A 12,089-nucleotide genomic window follows, 5' to 3' on the forward strand; every position below is an offset into this window, starting at 1 on the left:
GTAGACCTATATCCTGTGTAATCAATGTAATCAATGTTTTATGTTCCATAATAGTCAATAAAATAACAGGTCAATACATGAATAAAACAAAAAAATAAAATAACTACACTGAATGCAATATGGAGTCAACGTATGTATATAAATATAAATCATATATGTAAATTGTACATGAATAAGATGTTTTCTAGTGTTGGAGATCTATTTTAGGCATAAGGAACAGAACTGAATTTCTTGACTTTAAGGAGACCAGCTTCCCATTCCCACACAGTGCAACAGAGTTACCAAGACATTGAGTTTCAATCCCAGTCCTGGCAGAAAAATGGTACCTTTGCAGTATGTGAGGCCCAATTCTTAAGCATTTCATTATGCCTCCATTTTATGAATGTGATTGTTTAACTGCTTAATAAAGAATTAACTAAAATCAGTGTCCTATAACAGAATTGTGTATAATTTTATCCTAGAATCATTCAAGAACTGCCCATTCAATCATATGGATAGGAATGAGTTCTTTAGCATCTCCAGCCATTTGGAGGTGGCAGGACCAGGATTCCAACTGTGAGCTCCAGCTCCCACCACTTCAACCTGGGGATAGGGTACTCACCAGACTGTCCAAGAATATCAGCAAGACCAATGATTAGACAGGTACCAGTGATTCTCAGCAGTCCTCCTTGATACTTACAAGGCTGTGAAGGGAGGATCATGGTCAAAGTCATCCTAGTCAGGAAAGTCCTTGAACCTCTCTCCAACTTCAGTGCCAAAAAAGCCAGAAGCCCGGGGCTCCACTGTGGAGGGCGAGCCTTGAGCAAAAGCAGTGCACAGACTGTGCACAGATCCTGAGTTCAAGGTCCAGGTCTGGCAACACACTGACATACAGAAGAATCTGTGCAGCCATCCAGCTAAAGCAGGTCACCCTCTTATCTCCAACTGAATTGGACATTGTTCCCTGGGAAAAGGGCTGGGGGAGCTGCTATCTTCTTGACTCCGCCCATGCTGCTTACATCACAGAATTCCGGCCACATCCCCATTCTTTCATGGTTATTTTTGACCAATGGGATACAAGAATGGTGACCAGGCCCACATTCCATGCTGCCTAAGAGCACCTGGGATTCCCTCTGTTAGTTACAACTCTACCAGCAGTTGAGGAATGTAGAGGTGGCTGAATGCATCCAGCCTTACTGGACTTATTGTATTGTATTGCTTTCTACATCATTTTCTAGCACCTGGCCAAACTTATAATACATAATTATGGAATGAAAATTTAATGCCATCTTAAGAAAGTCATTTAGGGCTCTGGGAATGTGGCTTCCTGGTATGGTGTTTGCCTAGCATGCATGAAACCCTGGGTTCAATTCCTCAGTAAAACAGAAAAAAAAAAACACTAGAAGGAATGCTTTGCCTCAAGTGGTAGAGTGCTAGCCCTGAAGAAAAAAATACTCAGGAATAATTCCCTACCCCTGAGTTTAAGCCCCTGGACTGGCAAAAAATTAGTAAATGGAAAAGAAAGAACACTTACTTGAAATATATAATTGCCACTTCCATAATGACACCTGATAATAGCCCCTAATTCATGTATTTTACTTATGTTAGGATACTGTGTTGAAAAAAGTTTTGTTCATTAAGTCACAGCAATTAATGCCAGGAATGTGCTTAATTGTCAGCTGAAGATTAATTCTGGAAATTCAAGGATTCCAGGATTTTGTGTCATCACTGTGAACCACAAAGTGAAAAGTAGTCTAAGTGTGATTTTGAAATCTTTTTGATCAGTTTTGGTATCAAAAAGGCAGAAGCTAATTAATAGTTGTGACAGAAAATAAGGAATAACTCCAGATGGAAGGAAAAAATGATAGTAAATAAGGTATATCAGAAACTGGTCTAGAGAACCATTTTTGGTTATTGAAGAACTAGTTGTCAACTAGGCTTATTCTCATTGCCTTTAGCATTCTAAATCTCTTAGGCTAGTTCTTAATCTCTCCATGATACATGTAAATCCTTTTTTTTTTTTACTTGTGTGCATTTTTTCTCTTTTTTCTTTTTATTAGTTTTTTTATTTTTTTTAATTTTAATTTTTATTTTTTGTGAACATATTGTACAGAGGGGTTACAATTACATGGGCAAGATAATGAGTACATTTCTTATCAAACAGTGCAGCCTCCTCCTTTGTTTACTGTTAACATCCCTTCACAGGCTCTCCCCCGCCCCCCTACCAAATCCCCCCCTCCCCCCGCAACAAAGTTTTAAAGTTCGTTTTTGACATGACAACCTGTACCACTCATAGTTGCATCGGGTCCACCTGTATCCTTAAAAGACTTGTTTTCCCCCATCTCCTCCACAAATTATTCTGACATCAAATACAGTGAAAGCAGGGTTTATAGTGTGGGAGAGGGACAAACAAAGCAACAAAGAAATAATCTTATAAATGAGTTAGAAACAAATGCAGGAAAGAAAAAGCATTTCAATACATATTTAAGGGTTCATTTTCCTAACATCACATTATCTGACCTTTCATGCTTGACTCATACATATGCTAGATATTGCAACTAAGGAAAACCATGGGACCTATGTTTCTTTGGGCCTGGTTTACTTCACTTAATATAATTTTTCCAAGCCTTTCCATTTCCTAACAAATGGAGAAATGTCATTCTTTCTGATGGAGGCATAGAATTCCATTGTGTATATATACCACATTTACTTGATCCATTCATCTACTGAGGGGCATCTGGGCTGGTTCCAGATCTTAGCTATGGTAAATAATGCTGCAATAAACATAGTTGTGCTGGCAGGTTTAGTGTGGTCTTGTTTGTAAACATTTGGGTAAGTGCCCAGAAGTGGTTTTGCTGGGTTATAGGGGAGCTCTATGTAAAGTCTTTTCAAAAACCTCCATGCTGATTTCCAAAGTGGTTGAACAAGTTTATACTCCAACCAAAATGAAGTAAGGTTCCCTTCTGTCCACATCCACTCCAGCATCTGTTGTTGTTATAGTTCTTGATTATAGCCATTCTAACTGGAGTGAGGTGGTATCTCAATGTTGTTTTGATTTGCATTTCTTTTATGGCTAGGGAGGTTGAGCATTTCTTCATGTGTCTATTGGCCATCCTTCTTTCTTCTTCAGACAAGTTTCTCTTCAAGTCTTTAGCCCACTTATTTATTGGGAAGTTGTTTCTTTGAGGATTTGTTTTTGGGGGTATAATTTTTTGAGTTCCAAGTATATTTTACATATGAGGCCCTTGTCCGTTGTACGGCTAGTGAAGATCTTCTCCCAATCCGTGGGCATTCTATTGATCTTGCTAGCTATGTCCTTTGCCATGTATAAGCTCTGAAACGTCATGCAATCCCATTTGTCTAACCTTTCTTTGATTTGTTGGGTATCTGGGTCTCTACTAAGAAAATTTCAGCTTGAGCAAAGGAGGCCTAGGGTTTCTCCTATTCCATCCTGAAATGTTCTTAGTGTCTGTTTAACTCCGAGGTCTTTGATCCATTTGGACTTGATTCTGGTGCAGGGTGATACATAAGGATCTAGTTATAGATTTCTACAAGTAGTTAACCAATATTCCCAGCACTATTTACTGAAGAGGGTATCTTTCTTCCATTCTATTATTTTAGCTCCTTTATCAAAGATTAATTGGCTATAGGTCTGTAGGTTATTGCTGGGTTTTCAATTCTATTCCATGGATCCTGAGGTCTGTTCTTATGCCAGTACCAAGCTGTATTGATTATTATGACATTAGATTAGAGTTTGAAATTTGGTATTGATATTCCACCAGCAGTGTTCTTTCCGTTGAGGAGCGTTTTTGGTATTCGGGGTCTTTTATTGTTCCATATGAAATTTTGGATTGCCTCCTCTATTTCCTTGAACAATGAGGTTGGAATTTTGATAGGTATCGCATTGAATTTGTAGATAGCTTTGGGAAGTATGGCCATTTTCATGATGTTAATCTTTCCAATCCAGGGGCATGGGGGTTTTGCCATTTTCTAAGTTCTGTTTTGATTTCCTTTGTCAAGATTTTAAAGTTTTCATCATAGAGGTCCTTCAGTTCTTTGATTAAGTTAATAACTAGGTATTTTATTTTTTGAGGGGCTATTACAAATGGAGTTACTTTCCTAATTTCAGCCAAACTTTTTTCATTGTCAGCATACAGAAAAGCCATTGATTTTGAGGGACTAATTTTATACCCTGCTACTTTGCCAAAGTTTTGAATCAGCTAGAGTAATTTTGGAGTTGAGTCTATGGGATTCTTTAAATACAAGATCATGTCATTTGCAGAGAGGGAGAATTTTATTTCTACTTTCCCTATTTGGATTCCCTTTATGTTTGCACCTTGTCTTATTGCTGTAGCTAGACATTTTAATAATAGATTGAAGAGAAGTGGAGAGAGTGGACATCCTTTACTTATTCCTGAGTTAAGAGGAAATGGCTTTAGTTTTTCACCATTAAGTATCATGTTGGCTGTAAGTTTGTCATATACAGCCTTTATTGTATTGAGGAATGTTCCATGGCTTCCTAATTTTTCCAAAACCTTCATTATGAAGGGTTGTTGGATCTTGTCGAATGCTTTTTCTGCAACTATTGAAATAACCATGTCGTTCTTATCCTTGCTCCTGTTGATGTGATGAATAATATTAATTGATTTGCATATATTTAACCAGCTTTTCATCCCTGAAATGAATCCTGTTTGATCGTGGTGTATGATTTTTTGGATGAATTGTTGAAGTCGATTGGGCAAAATTTTGTTGACAAGTTTTACATCAATGTCCATCAAAGAAATGGGTCTATAATTCTCTTTCTTTGATGAGTCCCTGCCTGGTTTGGGATGAGGGTTATGATGGCTTCATAGAATGTGTTCGGTAGTGTACTTTCTCTTTCAATTTCAATGAAGAGTTGGAGTAGTATTGGTGTGAGCCCTGCTTTGAAGGCCTTGTAAAATTCCGCTGTAAAAACATCTGGTCCTGGACTTTTCTTAGCTGGGAGGTCTCTTATTGCTGTTTCTATTGCAATGCTTGATATGGGCCTGTTAAGATGGTTTAACTCAACTTGGTTTAATTTTGGCATGTCAATATTTTCTAGGAAAAGAACCATTTCTGTCAAGTTTTCAAACATATTTAGCATAAAGTTTTGAGAATTATTCCCTTATAATGTTCTGAATCTTGGTTGTTTCCATGGTGATATTTCCATTCTCATCTCTGAGTTTATTTATTTGGGTATGTTCTCTTCCTTTTCTAATAAGATTTGCTAAGGGTCTGTCAATTTTGTTAATTTTTTCGAAGAACCAACTCTTTGTTTTGTTGATTTTTTCTATAGTTTTTTTGGATTCTAATTCATTTAATTGTGATTTAATTTTAATTATTTCTTTCCATCTACTGTATTGGGGTTTATCATGCTGCTCTTTTTCAAGGTGGTTCAGATGTCTCATTAAATTTTTGGTTTCAGATCTCTCCAATTTGTTGATGTAGGAGCTCAGAGCTGTAAACTTGTCTGTGAGTACTGCTTTTGCTGTGTCCCAGAGTAGCTGGAAATTTGTGTGCTCATTATTGTTAAATAGCATGAACACTTGAGTTTCCTTTCTAATGTCTTCATGACCCACTCCTGATTCAGCAGTGTGTTGTTCAGCTTCCATGTTTTACCAGACTTTCTTTGGTGGCTTTTGGTCTTGATTCTAATTTTATTCCTTTGTGGTCAGAGAGAATGCAAGGTATAATTTCAATGTTTCTTAATTTGGACAAGTTTGCTTTGTGGTTTCAAATGTGGTCTTTTTTAGAAAATGTTCCATGTCCTGCTGAGAAAAACTTGTATTTTGATGCTGCTGGGTGAAATATTCGGTACATGTCTGTTTAATCTAGTTGATCTATGCAGCTGTTTATATCTGCAGTTTCTCTGTTGAGTTTTTGCGGAGTTGATCTATCTAGTGGGGAGATTGGTGTGTTAAAATCCCCAACAATTAATGTCTTTGGATCTATGTGGGATTTCAGGGAAAGTAGTGTTTCTTGAATAAATTTGGGTGCTCCCTTGTTTGGCGGTTAGATATTTAGAATTGTAATATCCTCCTGAAGGAGAGATCCCTTAATTAGTATGTAGCGACCTTCTTTATCTCTTCTCACAAATTTTAATTTGAAGTCTATTTTATCTGATATTAGGATTGCAACTCCTGCCTGTTTATGGGGGTCATTTGCTTGGTAGATTTTGCTCCAGCCTTTAACATTGAAAATGTGTGTGTTTTTACGGGCAAGATGTGACTCCTGAAGGCAGCAGATAGAAGGATCTTGTTTTTTAATCCAACTAGACAATCTATGTTGCTTAATTGGAGAGTTAAGTCGGTTAATGTTAAGAGATAGGACTGAGAGGTATTTGGCAGTTCCTGTCATGTCATCCATCTTCTTGGGTGTTGGGAAAACTGTGTTCTTCCTATGGTTCTTGGATTCTCAGTTTGGGTGCAGTTTCTTGGACTTTATTTTGGTCTTGATGGTTTTCTATGTGTAGGACATCTTTAAGAATCTTTTGTAGGGCTGGTTTGGTGGAGATGTATTGTTTCAATTTTTCTTTGCTATGGAAGGTTTTTATTTGGACTTCAGTTATGAAGGTGAATTTAGCTGGGTACAGTATTCTTGGTTGATAGATGGTTGATTTTAGGGCTTGACATACATCATTCCAGGCTCTTCTTAAATTGATTGTCTCTGCTGAGAAATCGGAGGTGATTCTAATTGGTTTCTCATTATAAGTGATTAATCTTTTCAGCTTCACAGTTTTACGGATCTTTTCCTTTGTCTGTGTTGATCTTGTGTGTATTATAGTGTGAAGGTGGGATGTCCTATTCTGATCTGGTCTATTTGGAATTCTAAAAGCTTCTTGTATCTGAATAGGCCTATCTTTTTGCATGTTTGGGAAGTTCTCTGCTAGGATCCTGTTAAACAAATTTCCTAGACCATTAACTTCTGTTTCTAGTTGCTTCTCTACACCCATTATCCTTAGATTAGGCCTTCTGATGGTGTCTTCCAAGTGTTGGATAGATCTATTATATTTCTTGGACTTGTCTTGGATGGTTTTTTGTTCTTTCTCTATAATATCTAGGCTATCTTCAATCCCCGAGATTCGATCTTCTGCATGGTCTAAACTGCTGTCAAGACTTTCTACTTTGTTTTTTATTTCTTTTCCTTCTAAGTGGTCAGCTTTGATGGCTTCAAATTCTTTGTTGAAGCTTTGTTTTTGATCTTGTATGAATTTCTTTATTTCCTTAATTTGATGTTCAGTGTTTATTCTCTAATCACTTAGTTGATTGGTTATGGTTTCCTTGGACTGCAATTCCTTCTGTTGGGTTCCATTCAGCATTCCCTTTGTGGTGTCCCTGACTTCCCTCAGCTCTTTGTTAATGGATCCCATGAATGCCTTTAGTGATCTTTCTGTATTCTCATCCTGCTCTCTCAATTGCTGTATTACTCTTTGCTTAGCTTCCTCCCTTTCATGCCATTCCTCCAGTTCTCTTTGAGTCTTCTCAGCCTGTTCATGCCATTCCTGCCTTTCTCTTTGAGTATTGTCAAGCTGCTCATGCAAATCCTGTATCCGTTTTTGAGTAGCTTCCTCACGCTCATGATATTCCTCTATAAACCTTTGGATTGCCTCCTCTCTCTCCCTATCACGCTCATACAGAGTCCTTTGTAAGTATTTAATCTTTTCCTGCATTGACCTATTGTTTGCCTCCTCTCTCTACCTATCAAGCTCATACAGAGTTTTTGTGGGTTTTCAAACTTTTCTTGCATTGTCCTTTTGTTTGCCTCCTCTCTCTCCCTATCACGCTCTTACAGAGTTCTTTGTATGTTTTCAATCTTTTTATTTATCAGGTTTGCCAGCAGTGTTTGTAGAGCTATTTGGGAACTTTCCTCTTGATTATTCATTATCTGTTCTGTCCCCTGATTATCAGAAGTGGGAGTTAAGATACCCGGACTTGCCATTTTTCTTGTTGTTTTCCGGCTTACTCTGCCCATTTGGGATGAAAGTAACACCAGTTTTGTGCTAGAACACTAACTTAAGGCAAGCATCAACCAAAGTCTGAATTTGCATAGTCAACAGTCTGCAGATAAAATCTAGTTCAACAGTTACCTCTAATCAACATCAAACGACTCTATATTAATGGGCTACAAACCGCAAAGAAGAATTTGGTAAACCAGAAATTATTAAGGTTAGGGAGAGATGTGGGTAAAAGATATGAATAGAGTGATGTGGGAAGGTACAGGGACAGTTAACTTAACTAAGTCCTAGTCTCAAAGCAGGAATTAGGTTGGATAGGATGGAAGTAGAGAGAAAGAAAACAAGAAGAAAGAGAAAGGGAGAAAAAGGGACCAGAAAAAATAGAAAAATATAAATTAATAATATGCAGATTGAGAGCAAACTATTCAAAGAACGTGAATATATTGAGAGAAGGGGAGGGATATAAAGGAGATGTGAAAAACTTAAAAATAAAAATACTTAAAATGTTATATAGGTATAAAGAGGTAGTATTGCTATTAAGGAATTTAAGTCTCAAAAGTTTTGAATTGAATAATAAATTTGTGGATTAAATGTGTACACAATGGGGGATAGGGTCTAATAATCAACTACGGGTATATCTGAGGATGTGCAGAACAACAATTAAGTCCCATAAAGAACAAAATTGAGGAAAATGTAGGAAGGATAAGGAAGAAATAAAAAAAAAGATCAGAAGTTCAGTAAAGCTAAGCAAAAAGCAAAAAGAAAATTTTTTTAAAAGAAGAAAAAAAAGAAAGCTACAAAGAAATAAACTTATAAATGAGTTAGAAACAAATGCATGAAAGAAAAACAAACATTTAAATACATATCTAAGGATTCATTTTCCTAACATCACATTATCTGACCTTTCCTGCTTGACTCATACATATACTAGATATTGCAAATAAGGGAAACCATGGGACCTATGTTTCTTTGGGCTTGGCTTACTTCACTTAATATAATTTTTTCCAAGCCATTCCATTTCCTAACAAATGGGGAAAGGTCATTCTTTCTTTCCCTCCCCCACAGTATAACCCCTGCTTTCACTATATTTAATGTCGGTATAATTTGTTGAGGACATGTGGAAAAACAAGTCGTTTAAGGATACAGGTGGACCCGATGCATCTATGAGAAGTACAAGTTGTCATGTTAAAAACGAACTTTACAACTTTAGTGCGGGGTGTGGGGGGGATAGGGTGGGAGGGCGGGGGAGGATGGGAAGGGATGTGAGGGCTAAAAAAGGAGGAGGCTGCAATGCTTGATAGGAAATGTACTCATTATCTTGCCCATGTAGTTGTAACCCCTCTGTACAGTATGTTCACAAAAAATAAAAATTAAAATTAAAAAAATTAAAAAAATAAAAAGAAGAAAAAAGAAAGAAAAATGCACACACGCATGTATAACTAAAATAAAGATTAGAAGGGTGAAAAAAGTTACAAGAAAATAAGTTTTTTCAAAAAGGTAAAAATTAAAGATTAAAAAAGTTTTAGAAAAGAAAAATAATTTTTTTCGTTAAAGGTATAAAAAAAAAGAAGATGAAAAAAAATTCTTTGATTTTTTTAGGAGCGTTGGGAAAAATCCTGTATCTCCCTTCTGTCTGTAATCAGCCTCTGGTTGGAGTCTCTGATCTGCTTGTGGTCCTGTGGCTTGGTTGGTTTCTTAAGTCAGTTTGTTTGGACAGGCAGAAAAATACTCTGCTTTACCCAGGATTTTTCGATCCTCCTCCCAAGTTAGTTCAATGGGAGCAGGGTGTGCTTTGAGTATCACAAAAGAGGGAGATGGTTTTTTCCTCAAATTTGGAGATGCTGTGATGAGGCTAGGTTCTTTGTAGACTTGAGGCTTTTCAGCAAACAGTAGCTTTTCCCAGGGACTAGTTTGTGAGAAACTCAAAGAGCCCAGCCTTGAGCCACTCTCAGGGTTTCTGTTAACTGATGTTGAAGCTGCTAAAAGGAGGGGCAGCCTCTGGCTCTGATTACATGATGAAGAAAGACACCCCTATGTCTGGTGCCCGAACTGGGTGACTTTTCCCTGGGTAGAGCTGAGTCTGGCAAGTCACGCCTTTAAGTTCTTGTGACCTGCTAAATGATGCTAGTTTTATTCCAAGGCCTGAGTTGGAGTTAGCAGCTCCGCCAAACTTTGTCGGTATCCAAGATGGAAATCTCTGGTACTGGGGGGGGGGGAGGAGTGGCCTTCAATCCTCTGCTCCCTGAGAAGGAGTGAGGGCGTCAGACTTCTACTAACGCCTTCTTGCTTCCTGGGCCGTCTCTGGTCTGCGAACTGCAGGATGGAGATGTCTGCTCCTTGTCGGTTCTTGCTGGTGTTGAGTTGAATCCGCTCACTTGCTGCGTCTGGCTCTTTCGTCCCCAGACTCTCTCTGTTTCTGGTATGGGGGTACCGCCGCTGTCCGTGCCAATGCTGCCGTCGCAGCAGCAGCTGCTGGCAAGAGCTCAGATCTGTCTCCTTGCCTGGATTTTCCCTCTCTGGCCTAACTCTCTGTCCTGTGATGGCACACTTGGTGTGATTCTCTGGCTTAGGACTGTTCACTGGAACTCTAAAACTGCTTTCTATGGGAGAGCTTGTTTTGCCTCCAGCTTCTCCTCCGTCATCTTCCCGGAACTCCCTAAATGTATCTCCTTCTATGCTGTTCTTTCATACCTTATCTCCTTTTTTTTCTAAAAATCTCAGTCTTTCTATATTTCTCTATGAACATTTCCTGATGCTAAATACACCTATACAGATGTCACAGGATGCTAATGTAAGGGTCCCACAGCTCATGAGTCATTAATGTAACAAAATGGAAAAGGAGGACATATTTACTGCTACCTCAATTTTTATGAAAAGATGCAATGTCATCATTTGGATAAAATTTTCATTCTTTGTCTACACAGTGTCATTCAATGCACTTAAATGCAAATATGAAATGGGTGCTGGTGGTTTACACCTGTAATCCTAGCTACTCAGGATGTTGAGACCAGAGGATTGTGGTTCAAAGCCAGCCTTGTCAGGAAAGCCCATGAGACACTAATCTTCAATTAACCACCAGAAACCCAGAAGTGGTGCTGTAGCTAAAATGTTAGTGTGCTCAACTTGAACTGAAGAGCGGAGGGAGAGTGGCCAGGATCAGAATTCAAACCCCACAACCAACAAAAAGGCAAAATATGACTTTAAGTTTCCCCAGAAGGAATGACAAGATCAATCATCTTCCCAAGCAAAAAAATTAATTCCAAAATGATTCAGTGCACCTACTTTGGTGAGTTATGTTATGGAATCTGTGCTGGACATATTCTCTAAAAACAAATCGTTTAGGGATACAGGTGGACCCATTACACCAATGAGATGTACAAGTCCTTATGTCAAAAAACGAACTTTACAAATTTGTTGGGGGGGAGGATGGTATGGGGAGAGGGGGGGAGTATGCGAAGGGCTGGGAAGGGGAAAAAAAGAAGAGGCAACAATGCGTGATAAGAAATGTACACGTTATCTTGCCCATTTAATTGTAACTGCTCTGTAAGGTATTCTCACAATAAAAAAAGAAAAAAAGTCAAATATTAGCTTTACAATAAACATCTAATATTTCTTCTTTGAAGAGAGACGTCTATACAGTTGATGTCGCTTGGCTTTCTTATTATCTTAGTTCGAATCCAACCCTGGCAGGATAGTCTGTCAAACTCTTATCTGTAATTACACAGCAAAAAAAGCCACAAGTGGATTTTTGGTTCAAGCAGTACAGTACTAGCTTTGGGGGCAGGTTAGCAGGAAACAAAACTGTTCAGGGACAGGACCAGCCTATGAGTTCAAGCCCCATAACCAACACAAAGTAAAAAAACAAGCAAACAAAAAAAAAAACAAATATTTCCTTAAAGGAGTACTGGTCTGAGAAGAGGTTCCTTTTGCTGATTATACTCACTGGATGCTTTTTTGAAATCCTTATTGCTATGGAGAATTCCGGACCAAATTAAAGGAAATGATAACTGAGTCCTGAAACAAGAAAATCATCTCAGGGGTGAAAATACCAGCGACAAGAGACTTTAAAACCTCCATGTCTTTGTTTCTTAGCAGTAGAACAGTTTTGGGGGGGTCCAGTCGTGGGCCTGAACTC

Source organism: Dipodomys merriami, unplaced genomic scaffold, assembly GCF_024711535.1.
Source record: "Dipodomys merriami isolate MVZ:Mamm:240054 unplaced genomic scaffold, mDipMer1.0.p SCAF_537, whole genome shotgun sequence".
NCBI lineage: Eukaryota > Metazoa > Chordata > Mammalia > Rodentia > Heteromyidae > Dipodomys > Dipodomys merriami.